At 34.8% G+C, this 15,186-nt stretch overlaps 1 pseudogene across 1 annotated transcript; it reads left to right on the top strand.

Moving 5' to 3' along the window:
- The first annotated feature begins 13,992 nt into the window (after positions 1-13,992).
- LOC104657706 lies at positions 13,993-14,856 on the top strand (annotated as a pseudogene). The gene has a single exon (XR_747321.2). The product of XR_747321.2 is annotated as an elongation factor 1-alpha 1 pseudogene (transcript).
- Positions 14,857-15,186: the final 330 nt, after the last annotated feature.

The raw sequence follows: 15,186 nt of genomic DNA on the forward strand, positions 1-15,186 counted from the left end.
GTTAGCTCTTCCTGTTTGACCCCTTTACCATTACGTAATGGCCTTCTTTGTCTCTTTTGATCTTTGATGGTTTAAAGTCTGTTTTATCAGAGACTAGGAATGCAACCCTTGCTTTTGTTTTATTTTCCATTTGCTTGGTGGATCTTCCTACATCTCTTTATTTTGATCCTATGTGTGTCTCTGCATGTGAGATGGGTCTCCTGAATACAGCAAACTGATTGGTCTTGACTATCCATTTTGCCAGTCTGTGTCTTTTAATTGGACGATTGTGTCCATTTACATTTAAGGATAATATTGTTATGTGTGATCTTGATCCTGTCATTATGATATTAGCTGGTTATTTTGCTTGCTAGTTGATGCAGTTTCTTCCTAGCATTGATGGACTTTACATTTGACATGTTTTTGCAATAGCTGGTACCTGTTGTTCCTTTCCATGTTTAGTGCTTCCTTCAGGATCTCTGGTAGGGCCGGCCTGGTGGTGACAAAATCTCTAAGAATTTGCTTGTCTGTAGAGGATTTTATTTCTCCTTCACTTATGAAACTTAGTTTGGCTGGATATGAAATTCTGGGTTGAAAATTATTTTCTTCAAGAATGTTGAATATTGGCCCCCACTCTCTTCTGGTTTGGAGAGTTTCTGCCGAGATATCTGCTGTTATTCTGATGGGCTTCCTTTTGTGGGTAACCCGACCTTTCTCTCTGGCCGCTCTTTTTTTTTTTTTTTTTTTTATTATTATTATTATACTTTAAGTTCTAGGGTACATGTGCATAACGTGCAGGTTTGTTACATATGTATATTTGTGCCATGTTGGTGTGCTGCACCCATCAACTCGTCAGCACCCATCAATTCATCATTTATATCATGTATAACATTTCTCAAAAGAAGACATTCATACAGCCAACAGACACATGAAAAAATGCTCATCATCACTCGCCATCAGAGAAATGCAAATCAAAACCACAATGAGATACCATCTCACACCAGTTAGAATGGCAATCATTAAAAAATCAGGAAACAACAGGTGCTGGAGAGGATGTGGAGAAATAGGAACACTTTTACACTGTGGTGGGATTGTAAACTAGTTCAACCATTATGGACAACAGTATGGCGGTTCCTCAAGGATCTAGAACTAGATGTACCATATGACCCAGCCATCCCACTACTGGGTATATAACCAAAGGATTATAAATTATTCTACTACAAAGACACATGCACACGTATGTTTATTGCAGCACTATTCACAATAGCAAAGACTTGGAATCAACCCAAATGTCCATCTGTGACAGACTGGATTAAGAAAATGTGGCACATATACACCATGGAATACTATGCAGCCATAAAAAAGGATGAGTTTGCGTCCTTTGTAGGGACGTGGATGCAGCTGGAAACCATTGCTCTGGCTGCTCTTAACATTTTTTCCTTCATTTCAACTTTGTTGAAGCTGACAATTGTGTGTCTTGGAGTCACTCTTCTTGAGGAGTATCTTTGTGATATTCTCTGTATTTCCTGAATTTGAATGTTGGCCTGCCTTACTAGGTTGGGGAAGTTCTCCTGGATGATATCCTGCAGAATGTTTTCCAAGTTGATTCCATTTTCCTCGTCACTTTCAGGTACACCAGTCAGACGTAGATTTGGTCTTTTCACATAATGCCATGTTTCTTGGAGGCTTTGTTCATTTCTTTTTACTTTTTTTTCTCTACACTTAATTTCTCACTTCATTTCATTCAGTTGATCTTCAATCACTGATACTCTTTCTTCCAGATGATTGAGTTGGTTACTGAAGTTTGTGCATTTTTCACGTAGTTCTCGTGCTATGGTTTTCATCTCTATCGGTTCTTTTAAGGACTTCTCTACATTGATTATTCTAGTTAGCCATTTGTCAAATCTTTTTTCAAGGTTTTTAGTTTCTTTGAGCTGGTTACATAGTTCCTTCTTTAGCTCTGAGAAATTTGATCAACTGAAGCCTTCTTCTCTCGACTCATCAAAGTCATTCTCTATCCAGCTTTGTTCTGTTGCTGGCAATGAGCTGTGTTCATTTGGAGGGGGAGATGCACTCTGATTTTTTGAATTTCCAGCTTTTCTGCACTGCTTTTTCCCCATCTTTGTGGTTCTACCTTTGGTCTTTGATGATGGTGACATACTGATGGGGTTTTGGTGTGGGTGTCCTTTTTGGTTTTTAGTTTTCCTTCCAACAATCAGGAGCCTTAGCTGTAGGTCTGTTGGAGTTTGCTTGAGGTCCACTCCAGACCCTATTTGCCTGGGTATCAGCAGTGGTGGCTACAGAAGATATAATATTGCTGAACAGTGAGTGTTGCTGTCTGATTCTTGCTCTGGAAGCTTCATATCGGGGGTGTACCCTGCCGTGTGAGGTGTGAGGTGTCGGTCTGCATCTAATGGGGGATGTCTCCCAGTTAGGCTACTTAGGGGTCAGGGACCCACTTGAGCAGGCAGTCTGTCTGTTCTCTGATCTGAACCTCCATGCTGGGAGATCCATTGCTCCCTTCAAAGCTGTCAGACAGGGGAATTTACCTCTGCTGAGATTTCTGCTGCTTTTTGTTTAGCTGTGACCTGTCTCCAGAGGAGGAGTCTACAGAGGAAGGCCAGCCTCCTTGAGCTGTGGTGGGCTCCACCCAATTCGAGCTTCCCGGTGGCTTTGTTTACCTAGTTAAGCCTCAGCAATGGCAGCCCCCACCCCCCAGCCTCGCTGCCACCTTGCAGTTAGATCTCAGGCAGCTGTGCTAGCAATGAGGGAGGCTCCATGGGCGTGGGACCCTTTGGGTCAGGTGTGGGATATAATCTCCTGGTGCGCCATTTGCTCAGACCCTTGGTAAAGCACAGTATGAGGGTGGGAATTACCCAATTTTCCAAGTGTTGTATTTCTCAATATCCTTTGGCTAGGAAAAGGAATTCTCTTCCCCCTTGCCTTTCCCAGGTGAGGCAATGCCTCACCCTGCTTCATCTCTTGCTGGCTGGGCTGCACCTGCAGACCAGTGTCAACTGTGCAACACGCCCCAGTGAGATGAACCCAGTACCTCAGTTGAAAATGCAGAAATCACCTGTCTTCCGTGTCACTCATGCTGGGAGCTGGAAGCTGGAGTTGTTCCTATTTGGCCATCTTGGGCACGCCCCCCCCAGATTTTTGGTTTTATTCTTCAGCCATTCTATTTATTTTGACGTGACTGTTTAGTGCATTTACATACCATGTTTTTTAGAGATAAAGAAAGCATTATTCCTTCCATTTTGTCATGTTATTTTCTAGTGGATTTTTCAACTTCTTTTCACCCTTTTCTCCTTGCCTTTTACTTATGATGCATTTCACTGGTGGTATGCTTTGATTTTTTGCATTTTACTTTTTGTGGATCTGTTGTATGGTTTTTGGTTTGATGTTACCATGAGGATTGGGATAGAAATGTATCTTTCTACTCATAACTTTCTTCACATCTGTCTCTCTCTCCTACTTATTGGTTTCTTTTTGACTTGCTTCTATTTTCTTCATAAATCTATTCTTTGAAACAACTTTTAAATAACTTCTGAATTAGACAAATTATTACTTTTCTCAACAAAAAACACATTTTTATGTTTTTTATTATAGATTTTTAAGAACAGAAAACCAAACACCGCATGTTCTCACTCATAGGTGGGAACTGAACAATGAGATCACTTGGACTTGGGAAGGGGAACATCACACACCGGGGCCTATCATGGGGAGGGGGGAGGAGGGAGTGGGGAGGGATTGCATTGGGAGTTATACCTGATATAAATGATGAGTTGATGGGTGCTGACGAGTTGATGGGTGCAGCACACCAACATGGCACAAGTATACATATGTAACAAACCTGCATGTTATGCACATGTACCCTAGAACTTAAAGTATAACAATAATAATAAAAAATACAGCTTATATTTTTGGTACACTTTCTATATAAATTAGAACTTTAATTATTAGTAACCTTAATTTTTAGTAAAAACTGAGGAAGAAAGCAATTTTTAACATTTGTCAAACACCAGTATTTTATAGATAAAAATAATTTTATAATTTTAGAAATATGTTTCTTCATAACATGATTTGTAGATATACTAATAGTCTCAGATATATTTAGTATTTCTATAAAATGTTAAAAGTCAAGGAAAACATTTGCTTTCAACAATTTCTTTTAGTTTTCAACATCTTATGCATCTTATATGGAAATGATTCAGACATTAATGAATATTTATCACTTAATTTACCTTAAAATATACATGGAATTTCAAATTACATGAAAAGTTTACTTATAAATTTCAGTGTTATTTACCATACCCAGATTACTTATGAAAATTGAGACACTGGACAAATCTAGTCATCTTTTCAAGTTATTTCCCTAATAATCACTTTTACAGCCAGTGATGATCAATCGTTCATCTATGTAAGAACTCTACATTTAAATACATAGTTACTTTGCTGATAACTCAGTTTATACAGATATTTTTATTAAACAAATAATATTAAATTAATACTATGTGTGAAAGAGTTAAACAAAGATAATTTTATTTTAGCTGGGTTTATAGTTTTATACCTTTAAAATATCTATCAGAGACAAATACTATCTTATCTGAGCAGTAAATTCAGGCAAACATGTATGCTGACAATTTTTACGATATTTCTGTTTTTATTTTCTCAGTAATTTAAAAATCAGCATATTTATCAGAGATTCACTTAAGTCACATAAATTAAAATGCATTTGGGTTAATTAGTATATATTTTTATATGAGCATTTATTTACCTAAGCACATCTGAATCAAATTTCTTAATTACTTCTGGCTGGCTATACCAGATTTTACCCTGTAGACACAATATACAACATAATACACGCAAATATGTGTAAACATGCCTAAATTCATATGTGCACAAAAAATCTTATAGCTTTCAATTTAGGTTTTTAGTCATGACATAGTAGCACAAACATAATGGTTTATAAAAAGTAGGTGAATCCAAATTACAATTCTGACTAAATGAGACATCTGTTCACATCGCTACTGTTTTTTTTTTTTTTTTTTTTTTTTTCTTTTTTGCCCTGATAGGTAAGCTAATGAAGGTTGTGTATTAAAGTTTTGGGTAAAAGGGTTTGGCTTAAAAATCTCCTTCACATTTTATCCTCCTTTTTCAGTTTCAAATGAGTTTAAGGTTAAATTTTCAATTTTGACATTTTAGCTAGGACTGGCAGAATTCTATAAGAAAAAACAACATCTCCAAGTACCCTTGAACTAGTAATAAATCAATTTTTTGTTTGCCAAATAGTTGTTTGACTAGTTAATGCAGTCAGGAAAGCATTTTAGTTTTTTTACTTTGTTTTATTTTGCTTGTTGGTTTTTATGTGGCTTGCATGACAGAAAAACCAAAAGTTTTACGCTGAACACAGATATTTTAATTGTTGTTCTGGGCTTAAAATTTTAATCGGTTTCATCTGAGAAAACTTCTATAAGCATTTCTTTAGTTATTTTTAGTTTAGACTATTAACATTTCAATGAACTGTTCCCTCTCCCCCATATAATTATTAGCCAGGAAAACCTAAATATACCTTTCCAAAAGGTATTTAGGTTGTTACAATTTGGAACGTCATTGATTTGAAAATGCCTCAAAAATGCCCTTTTTTTATTTTTGTATATTGGCTGGAATGCCATGAGCAGTAAGTTTTATCTCAACATCTGGAGAAGAGTCAGCAAATTCAAAGTAAGCAGACAAATCAACAACAACAACAAAACAGAGAAAACTTAGAAGGCTCTACATATTAATTTATAGTTGTATTCTCTTAATTGGATAGTGAGAATAAAAAAGCTTGGGGAGTTGAAGTGATCCCCAAGATGGCCATTGACACAAAATGTACACAAGACAAATCTACATAGCTTGGCATATCTTCATGTTTTAAAATCTCATTACTTTTTTTTTTTTTTTTTTTGAGACGGAGTCCCGCTCTGTTGCCCAGGCTGGAGTGCGGTGGCCGGATCTCAGCTCACTGCAAACTCCGCCTCCAGGGTTTACGCCATTCTCCTGCCTCAGCCTCCAGAGTAGCTGGGACTACAGGCACCCGCCACCATGCCCCGCTACTTTTTTGTATTTTTTTTATTAGAGATGCGGTTTTACTGCGTTAGCCAGGCTGGTCTCCATCTCCTGAGCTCGTGATCCTCCCGTCTTGGCCTCCCAAAGTGCTGGGATTACAGGCTTGAGCCACCACACGTCTGGCCCTCATTACATTTTATATTAATTGCTTGAGAGCAAAGAAAATTATATAAACTCTGTCACCGAACTTCAGAAGTTTGAACCAGTTTGTAGATGATGGCACTGTCCTACTGGCTTTTAAGGAGCCAACCTGGGTCCACCAATTAGAATGCTCATTTTTGCTCTCAGATTTTCAGAAACTGGCAAGGAAAAAGAGCTGAATACTTTACAGATGCTTGCAGTCAGATCAAAATGAAACTAAAATCAGAGTGCTCACACAAAATGTAACCCGGACATAAAGATCAAACAAAATATTAAATTAAGCATGCAAAAAGAAGCACAAGTAAATTCACCACAAAAGATATGCCTCATAAAATGCAAATTCTGTGGAAACTAGAGTACTCAAACGAAAAGGACACTTGTCTTTACACAAGAAAGAACTTTCCAGGAAGGATAAAATATCTTTTATTATCTTAGGAGGGATGTAAGGTCCTTCATCAAAGGTAGCCTTATAATCAAAACAAATCCCGAACAAAGTTAAAAAAAAAAAAAAAAAAAAAAAATTCTAACAAAAAGAAGAAGTCTTTCTTTCCCTGAGAATAGACTCACCAGGGCAAAAAGGGCAATCTGTGGAAGTGGAGAGCTGTACGGGCTCATGTGGGCACTGCCCAAGAGCCCCAGTAATTGCTGATTCCTCTTGAGCATGATCGTGCTTCATGTCCTGCTTCTGTACACTATATACGTCAATCTAAATAACAAAGGGAAAGAAGCTCTCTAAGATAGGATAATATTTATTTGAGGATAGGGCATTTCAATAGGAATATGTGTGTCATAGTAAACTATGCATATAATCAGGGAGGTAAAGGAAGACAAAGATTTTTAACAATGAGGAGGATAACAATTGTTTTAGATAAAGAGCTTCAGTGATAGGTATCACTAATAAGTGTGGTGCTAATCTGAGGTTGGACCCACAGTTGTTGGGCAGATGTCTTTACAGAAGTACTTTTTGGTGTAAGACTGTGATGGCTTTTGTGCAAGGTGCAGTTTTTGAAATATTTTACGATCGCTTTTGTTATCAGGTATTTGTGCATGAGAACTCCTTTTTTTATCACCTTCCCAGCTCTATTTGTCAAGGATTTTGTTTTTACATTTTTTAAACACAAGCAACTCCATTTGGATTCTGATAACTTTCGCAATATGTTACATATCAATAAAAGTTTTCATAGTACTCATACATGTTACCATTTTTAAAGTTTGAAAAAATCACACAGTAAGTATCAAAACATTTGTCAGGATTTTTCATTAGATATTTGTGGTACTATTATTATTATATCTCCCATTTTTATATTTACTTTATTCTCCCATTTTGTTCCAGTATAATAAATAAGAATATTAAACTAAAATAAATACGTTTATTTTATGTTTTATTTGTAAAATATACTTTTTTTTTTTTTTACAAAATTAGCCCATAATTCATAATGAAATATAAACACATGTATATTTCCTTCTACTTTAGTAGGTTTTCCTTTTGTGGTCTTTCACTGAACTGTGAAAAGTTGGATATGAAAAAGCACAGATACATAGAGAGAAATATAATTATTTTTTGCTTCATGATCTTATGTTGTGATGTAACATTTAAAAAAAGGTTATGCTTAATCCTGAAAATTTCATTTTTTCTTTCCTTCAAAAATGTATTGCTTAAATGTTCTTGTTTATTGTCATTTTTGAGATGTAGTCTATTTGGTCACACTGAATGCATTGAATCTAGTATTCATCATAGTAAAAATGTCAGAAACTCACTGTTAGCAGAATCTTCCAACATTCAGCCATTTTCAGTTTTTACTGTTTAAGAAAAACAGAATCTGAATTAGTTCCCCAAATTTAAAAGTCAAGGGATTTGGTATACATATCTGGACTTGTTTTCTAAAACATTTTGAACATACCTTGACACTCCCAAATTTTGCTTAACCCGAATTATGTATGTTTTTCCCATTAAGCTGTGCTGTCATTATAGCCCTTGTCATGCACCAGTAACTATTTTGATTAACTTAATATTTCCCTTTGCTCATTTATATTAGTTCCCTACCTGTAAGAATATGACATTGTATGTCAGAGACTATACACATAATTACATTAATCTGCTTAGTCTTCCATAACAAAATACCAGGTGGCATAAGCAACAGAAATTTGTTTTCTCAATTCTGGAAGGTAGAAGTTCATGATGAAATTGCCAGAAAATTTGCTTTCTGGCAAGGACTCTCTTTTTGGCTTACAGATGGCTCTTTTTTTTCTGTGTCTTCATGTGGCCTTTCTTTTATGCATGTGGACAGAGTGATCCCTGACATCACTTCTTTTTTTATAAGGACACTGCTTCTGTGAAATCATATTCAAATCTTTATTACTTCATTTAGCTTAATTACCTCTAACAGATCTGATATGATTAGGCTTTGTGTCCTCACCCAAATCTCATCTTGAACCCTAATCCCCAGGTGTTGAGGGAGAGACCTGGTGGATGGTGATTGGATCATAGAGTTGGTTCCCCTCATACTGTTCTGTTGATAGTGAGTGTGTTCTCACAAGGTCTGATGGTTTGATAAGGCAGTTTTCCCTACTCTTGCACGCTTTCTCTTTCCTTCTACCATGTGAAGAAGGTCTTTGCTTCCCCTTCACATTCTGCCATGATTATGTTTCCTGAGGCCTCCCCAGTCATGTGGAACTATGAGTCAGTTAAACCTCCTTCCCTTATAAATTGTGGGGGTTGAAGTATTTCTTTATAGCAGTGTGAAAATGCACTAATATAATACCCTATCTACAAATGCAGTTATAGTGGGGGTTGAAGCTTCAACATATCAACATATAAATTGTGGGGGTTGGGGGGAACAATTTAGTACATAACATTTATATTTTGTTGTATAATTATAACAGAATTGATCCTTATTGAAGGACCACTTAGTATAGTCCCCCAGTGACCTCTTGGTTGAGTATATTCAATGCTCATTGGCATTTTACATAACATTTTCTAGACATCTCTTGGCTCAACAAATATTTATTGTACTGCTTAATGTTCAAGTACTATTCTGTAAGTTGAAAAATCTCATGAATAAAATGGGAGAAAAAGCCTGCTCAGAAATTTATTGCTTTCTGGTGAGTAGGTGGACACAATGAGTAAACTAAAAATAGTATATAACATGGTAAAGATAGTAAGTACTGTGGTAATAAATATATTATCAAAAATAAACGAAAGGGGTTAGAGAGTAAAAAACGAAGAGTCATAGAATGCAATTTAAAATAGAGCTACATGGAAAATTATCTTTGGAAATGTGGCCTTGAACAGAATTAAAGGAGGTGAAGGATTAAGTCATGTGGATATTTGGAGGAATAATATTTCAGACAGGGAATTGCAATGACAAAAGCTGTAATGCAGAAGCATTTCTGACATGCTTACAGAAAAGCTGAGTCCAGTGGGGTTGGAGCTAAATGAGTGGTTAAGAGGTAGTAGGAAAAATATTACAGAGGTATCACAAGGGCCATGTAGGCCATATGGGATTTATGTTTACTCCCTATTACTTTACTAGGACCTGAGAAAAAGAGTCAATGACTCTTATATGGTTAAAACTGATTTTGTCATGATAATTTTATTAAACCCAAGTGTTCCTAGGTATAAAATGATTTGGTAACACTTTTCTTCAAGATATTTGCAAATTTTATTTTATTATATTCCATTGTAGAATTTTCCTACAGAAAAGTTGGATGTTCCATTTCTTCACCTTTTGAATAGTTTATTTTACCAGATTTTTCCAAAAAAAAATTTTTATTTGTAAAATATACTTTTCTTTTAGATTTTAAAACACAATGTGCCATTTTAATGGTACATTAAGACTTCTATTTAAATTTGAATTTTTTAAATTTTATTTTTGTTTTGTTATTTTGACAGTTTCCTTTTGGGGCATATGTTGAAGCGTCTTTAGACATTTAAAATATAGATAGTTGGTTTCTAATTATTTTTAACTCCTCATTGAGACATCGTTTTGTTTAATTTACTCATTTGTATTTTTATAGTGCCTCATCTATTTGGAAAATTATTCTGCCTCTTTTAGCATATAATTTTACTTTCATTTGCATTATGACTCTTTTATTTGTATTATGACTATATTGTTTACCTGTTCTTGGAGCTCTTTTCATTTATACTAGATTTCCTCCTTTTTGCCATGAGATTTGTTACATGAGCTATTGTAACTTTGCTTTGTATGCTTGCCTCATAGAGGCAACTGCTTTACTGTGTGTTTGTGTATATGGGGATGAAGTGGTATGTGTCAGGGTGACTGTCTTTATGTTTTTGGACAATTATTTGGCTACAATATTTTCAAATTATTTGTAATTATTTTTCTAGTGATTGTCTTTGCTTTTAAATGTTCGCATGCATTTTTCAGCTTTTTATAGTTTTCAGGATTATCATAGGTCTCATAAATACTTCCATTTCTCAAAATAGTTATTTATAAATATAAATAGTTTATATGTAAGTTTCTGTTGCAGGAGTTGATTGCTGTGCAAGATATTTTGAGTCATTTAGAAAAATTTAAATATATAAAAAGGTTTGAGTATATATTCAATATTACCTTCAAAACATCTCAGCCAAGCATATAAAGATATTTGGGACACAGTGCAAATACCTCGTGCAACAACTAAGACCCAGAAAGTTTCACTTTCTGAAAAAATGGCTTGACTGTGATATTACTTGTTAAGCCTCTAATCCTTTGGTCATTAAAGCAAAAGTATGTATTTTCCTCTTTTGGAAACAAGGGATTTTGCCTTGTACCTGAGGAGGCGCCAGTTAAGTTTGAAATATGGGACTTAGATTTTGATACCTGTTGATATGGGTTCTTCTTTACTCTTCTCGAATTTATCTCAGCTCTATTTTATTGCTTTGAAAATTCTTTGTATCATTTTATAGTTTTGAGGGTTTTTGGGGATTGGTTTTTATATTTATCTCTGTTTTTGCCAAATGTAATTTTATGTATTTTTTTGCCCCCTGCTGCTGTTAGGTGATATATTTTTTTAAAAAACTAGTATGTGCCTGTGGGATGCAACATTTGATCTAAGTTATATTTTTTCAATATTTACTGCTCACTCTTTTAATTGGAGTTTTTTTTTTTTTTTCTTTTTTGACAAACAGTTTTTTGTTTGCTAACAATTTATTCTGGACAGGCTCATTGAAACTAGATTTTCTACATGTTGACATGTAGAAAATATGTGAATCTGTTGCCTTTCTATAAAAAGAAAGTTTGATAGGACTTAAACATTTAAAACCTTTGTTTTTTTTACCTCAAGGCCATGACAGACATTGCTACAGTATGTTCACACAGTGCACATCCTTGTAGAGACATTTCCCCTAGATTATTGCTGGGTCCTATTCAAGAGGATAACTTACAATAGATTATGATTCCCATTTTAATCACAATACACTTGATATTTTAGGAAGACTTATGTGTACAGTCAGTCACATGTGCAATATGTTTATAAACCAGAGTTTTACAGTATCTATTGCAAATAACAGAATAATAAAAATCAAATCCAGGAGTTACCATTTTTTTATACTATGTTTTTAATACTGATGCTTCTAAGCATCTTTTGCTTGATTTTCAGAAATTGTGTAAGTTTGTCATTCAATAAAACATTATTCAAAATTAAATTCCAAAATTTTAGATAGAATATATTAATGTTACTTATATTAGTAGCTCAAATTTCATCACATCAGAGTATTTCATTACATTTATTATTACTATGCTCTTAAGTTTATGTCTGTTTGGATGGTGAGAATACTACAACTATGATGCATCTATTCCAAATTGTGCATTCTATGATAATACATTGCTAACATGAAACCAGTCACAACTGGAATATTTGCACATTGAAATAGGGGAAACTAAAAAACAGGTCTTGGTTTATTTTGTTGTTTCTTTTGTACACACATAAGTGACACAGAATTTGTTAATATTGTAGATTAAATATCTGGTTCAGGAAATAAGTCACACATCAATAACAAATGACTGAAGTTTTGACAGAGAGCTAAAGCTGAAAGTTTTGAGTTTAATGAATTTAATCTGTATGATGGTGAGAAATAGCTTTAGAGTTCATCACATATCAATTTTAATGGGAATAACTTTATTGGGATATTGAAACTGGATGATTGACAAGGGAATATAAACATGATAATTTGATTCTCTGAACTTTAAAGAATTTCATTCAGAAGAAGAAAATATTCTTCTAACTGCCTCAGTAAATCATACTAATAAGCTGTGTGGTATTTAGTTTTTTTCTCTTTTCACTAATCCACCAATTACATCTCTTAAGGTATTTCAAGAAGTTCAGTTGTCCACATTTCATGTAATGGCTGCTATCATTGTTAAAAAAACATAAATTTTTATAAGAACTCAGTGAATACACTTAGCAAGACGACCATGCTTTTCAGTCAAGGGCTCTTATTTTCTCAATTTGGATTGGGAGATGGAGACATGAGGTAGATTTACTCAATCTAGTATTCTATTAGCAAATAGCCTCAAGGAATTAAATTCAGAAAGCCCTTTAACTCTTAAGATAAAAAAATTAAGAAGCAATTCAAGATTAATCTCGATTTGTGTGATACTTAAAGCATTTCATTTATATCACAAATAATAAATTGATTAAATAAAAAGAGATAAAATGTCTTAATTTTAAAACTATAAATGTTATCTTAAATGGAATCCACATAGTCAAATATTAGTAGAGGAACAAATATGAAAACAAAATTAAAAAATATATATGTATTTTATATATATATATATATATATATATATATATATATATATATATATATATGTTTCACTGATATCAGTTCAGCTTATTCGATACTCCCACATTCCCCCAAATCTGAAACGTCAATCTTTATAGATACATTTGAAAATACATTTATTATAGGAGTATAAAAGCTTCTCCCAAAATAAATACTGACTTAAATGCTGACAACCAACAATGTATTTTATTGTTTGTTGCTTGCTCTATGATGATATAAAGTGCAAAGGCCATTATATGTATTTTGTTCTTTCATATTTACAATGAGAGTAACATTTGATTACATTTCATATATCTTTTTAATACTTTCTAAAAGTTATTTTTATAATAATATATTAGTTCTTGTGTTGAAATATGTGTGTGTATGTGTACAACATTAACAATGCACATTAATATTGATGATAAAGGAACTTCTTACTTTGTGCATAGAAAAAAGATTAAGTCCTTATTTTATAATATTGCTTAAGACATGTTAATGATACTGAGTAAAGTTTTCATGAGGTGAACATTGCTAAAATTTACAAAGGATCTGGTGGTAGGAGTTATATATTTTAATCCAAAGCACCTTCTAACTAAAAACTGAAGTCATTGCACAAAATCGTTAAAATATACTTCCACAGATTCTGAGAATCAAATAAAAATTATTTCTTTAATTGTATATCTTCAGTATTTGTAATATTACCCTACTCCATAATTAATCAATAAATGTCAAAGAAAATATACACACAGAGTACTCAAATCTGAGTTTTTCTACTTTCTGCCCATCTCTACCCTCTATCCTTTATCATCATCTAGACACCCATCATTTAACTAGGGTAAAATAAAAATATATGTTTTCTTGGCCGGGCGCAGTGGCTCAAGCCTGTAATCCCAGCACTTTGGGAGGCTGAGACGGGCGGATCACGAGGTCAGGAGATCGAGACCATCCTGGCTAACACGGTGAAACCCCGTCTCCACTAAAAAAAAAATACATTTGCTCCAGTCAACGTAACGACTGAAGTAAAATCTGTCGAAATGCACCATGAAGCTTTGAGTGAAGCTCTTCCTGGGGACAACGTGGGCTTTAATGTCAAGAATGTGTCTGTCAAGGATGTTCGTCGTGGCAACGTTGCTGGTGACAGCAAAAACGACCCACCAATGGAAGCAGCTGGCTTCACTGCTCAGGTGATTATCCTGAACCATCCAGGCCAAATAAGTGCTGGCTATGCCCCTGTGTTGGATTGCCACATGGCTCACATTGCATGCAAGTTTGCTGAGCTGAAGGAAAAGATTGATCGCCGTTCTGGTAAAAAACTGGAAGATGGCCCTAAATTCTTGAAGTCTGGTGATGCTGCCATTGTTGATATGGTTCCTGGCAAGCCTATGTGTGTTGAGAGCTTCTCAGACTATCCACCTTTGGGTCACTTTGCTGTTCGTGATATGAGGCAGACAGTTGCGGTGGGTGTCATCAAAGCAGTGGACAAGAAGGCTGCTGGAGCTGGCAAGGTCACCAAGTCTGCCCAGAAAGCTCAGAAGGCTAAATGAATATTATCCCTAATACCTGCCACCCCACTCTTAATCAGTGGTGGAAGAACGGTCTCAGAACTGTTTGTTTCAATTGGCCATTTAAGTTTAGTAGTAAAAGACTGGTTAATGATAACAATGCATCGTAAAACCTTCAGAAGGAAAGGAGAATGTTTTGTGGACCACTTTGGTTTTCTTTTTTGCGTGTGGCAGTTTTAAGTTATTAGTTTTTAAAATCAGTACTTTTTAATGGAAACAACTTGACCAAAAATTTGTCACAGAATTTTGAGACCCATTAAAAAAGTTTAATGAGAAAAAAAAAAAAAAAAAAAATACAAAAAGCTAGCCAGGCGAGGTGGCGGGCGCCTGTAGTCACAGCTACTCGGGAGGCGGAGGCAGGAGAATGGCCTAACCCGGGAGGCGGAGCTTGCAGTGAGCAGAGATCCGGCCACTGCACTCCAGCCTGGGCGACAAAGCAAGACTCTGTCTCAAAAAAAAAAAAAATATATATATATATATATTAATATATATATATGTTTTCTTATTCATTATGGTAAATGTACTAAGTTATGCTTTAGTGAGCATGCAGTACTTAAACAGAAGAGAGCTTAAAATCCAAGACTGAGATATTAAAATCCAAACATTGCAGCCAGAAAGAATAAT

This window comes from Rhinopithecus roxellana, chromosome 1, assembly GCF_007565055.1.
Source record: "Rhinopithecus roxellana isolate Shanxi Qingling chromosome 1, ASM756505v1, whole genome shotgun sequence".
In the NCBI taxonomy this organism is placed as follows: domain Eukaryota; kingdom Metazoa; phylum Chordata; class Mammalia; order Primates; family Cercopithecidae; genus Rhinopithecus; species Rhinopithecus roxellana.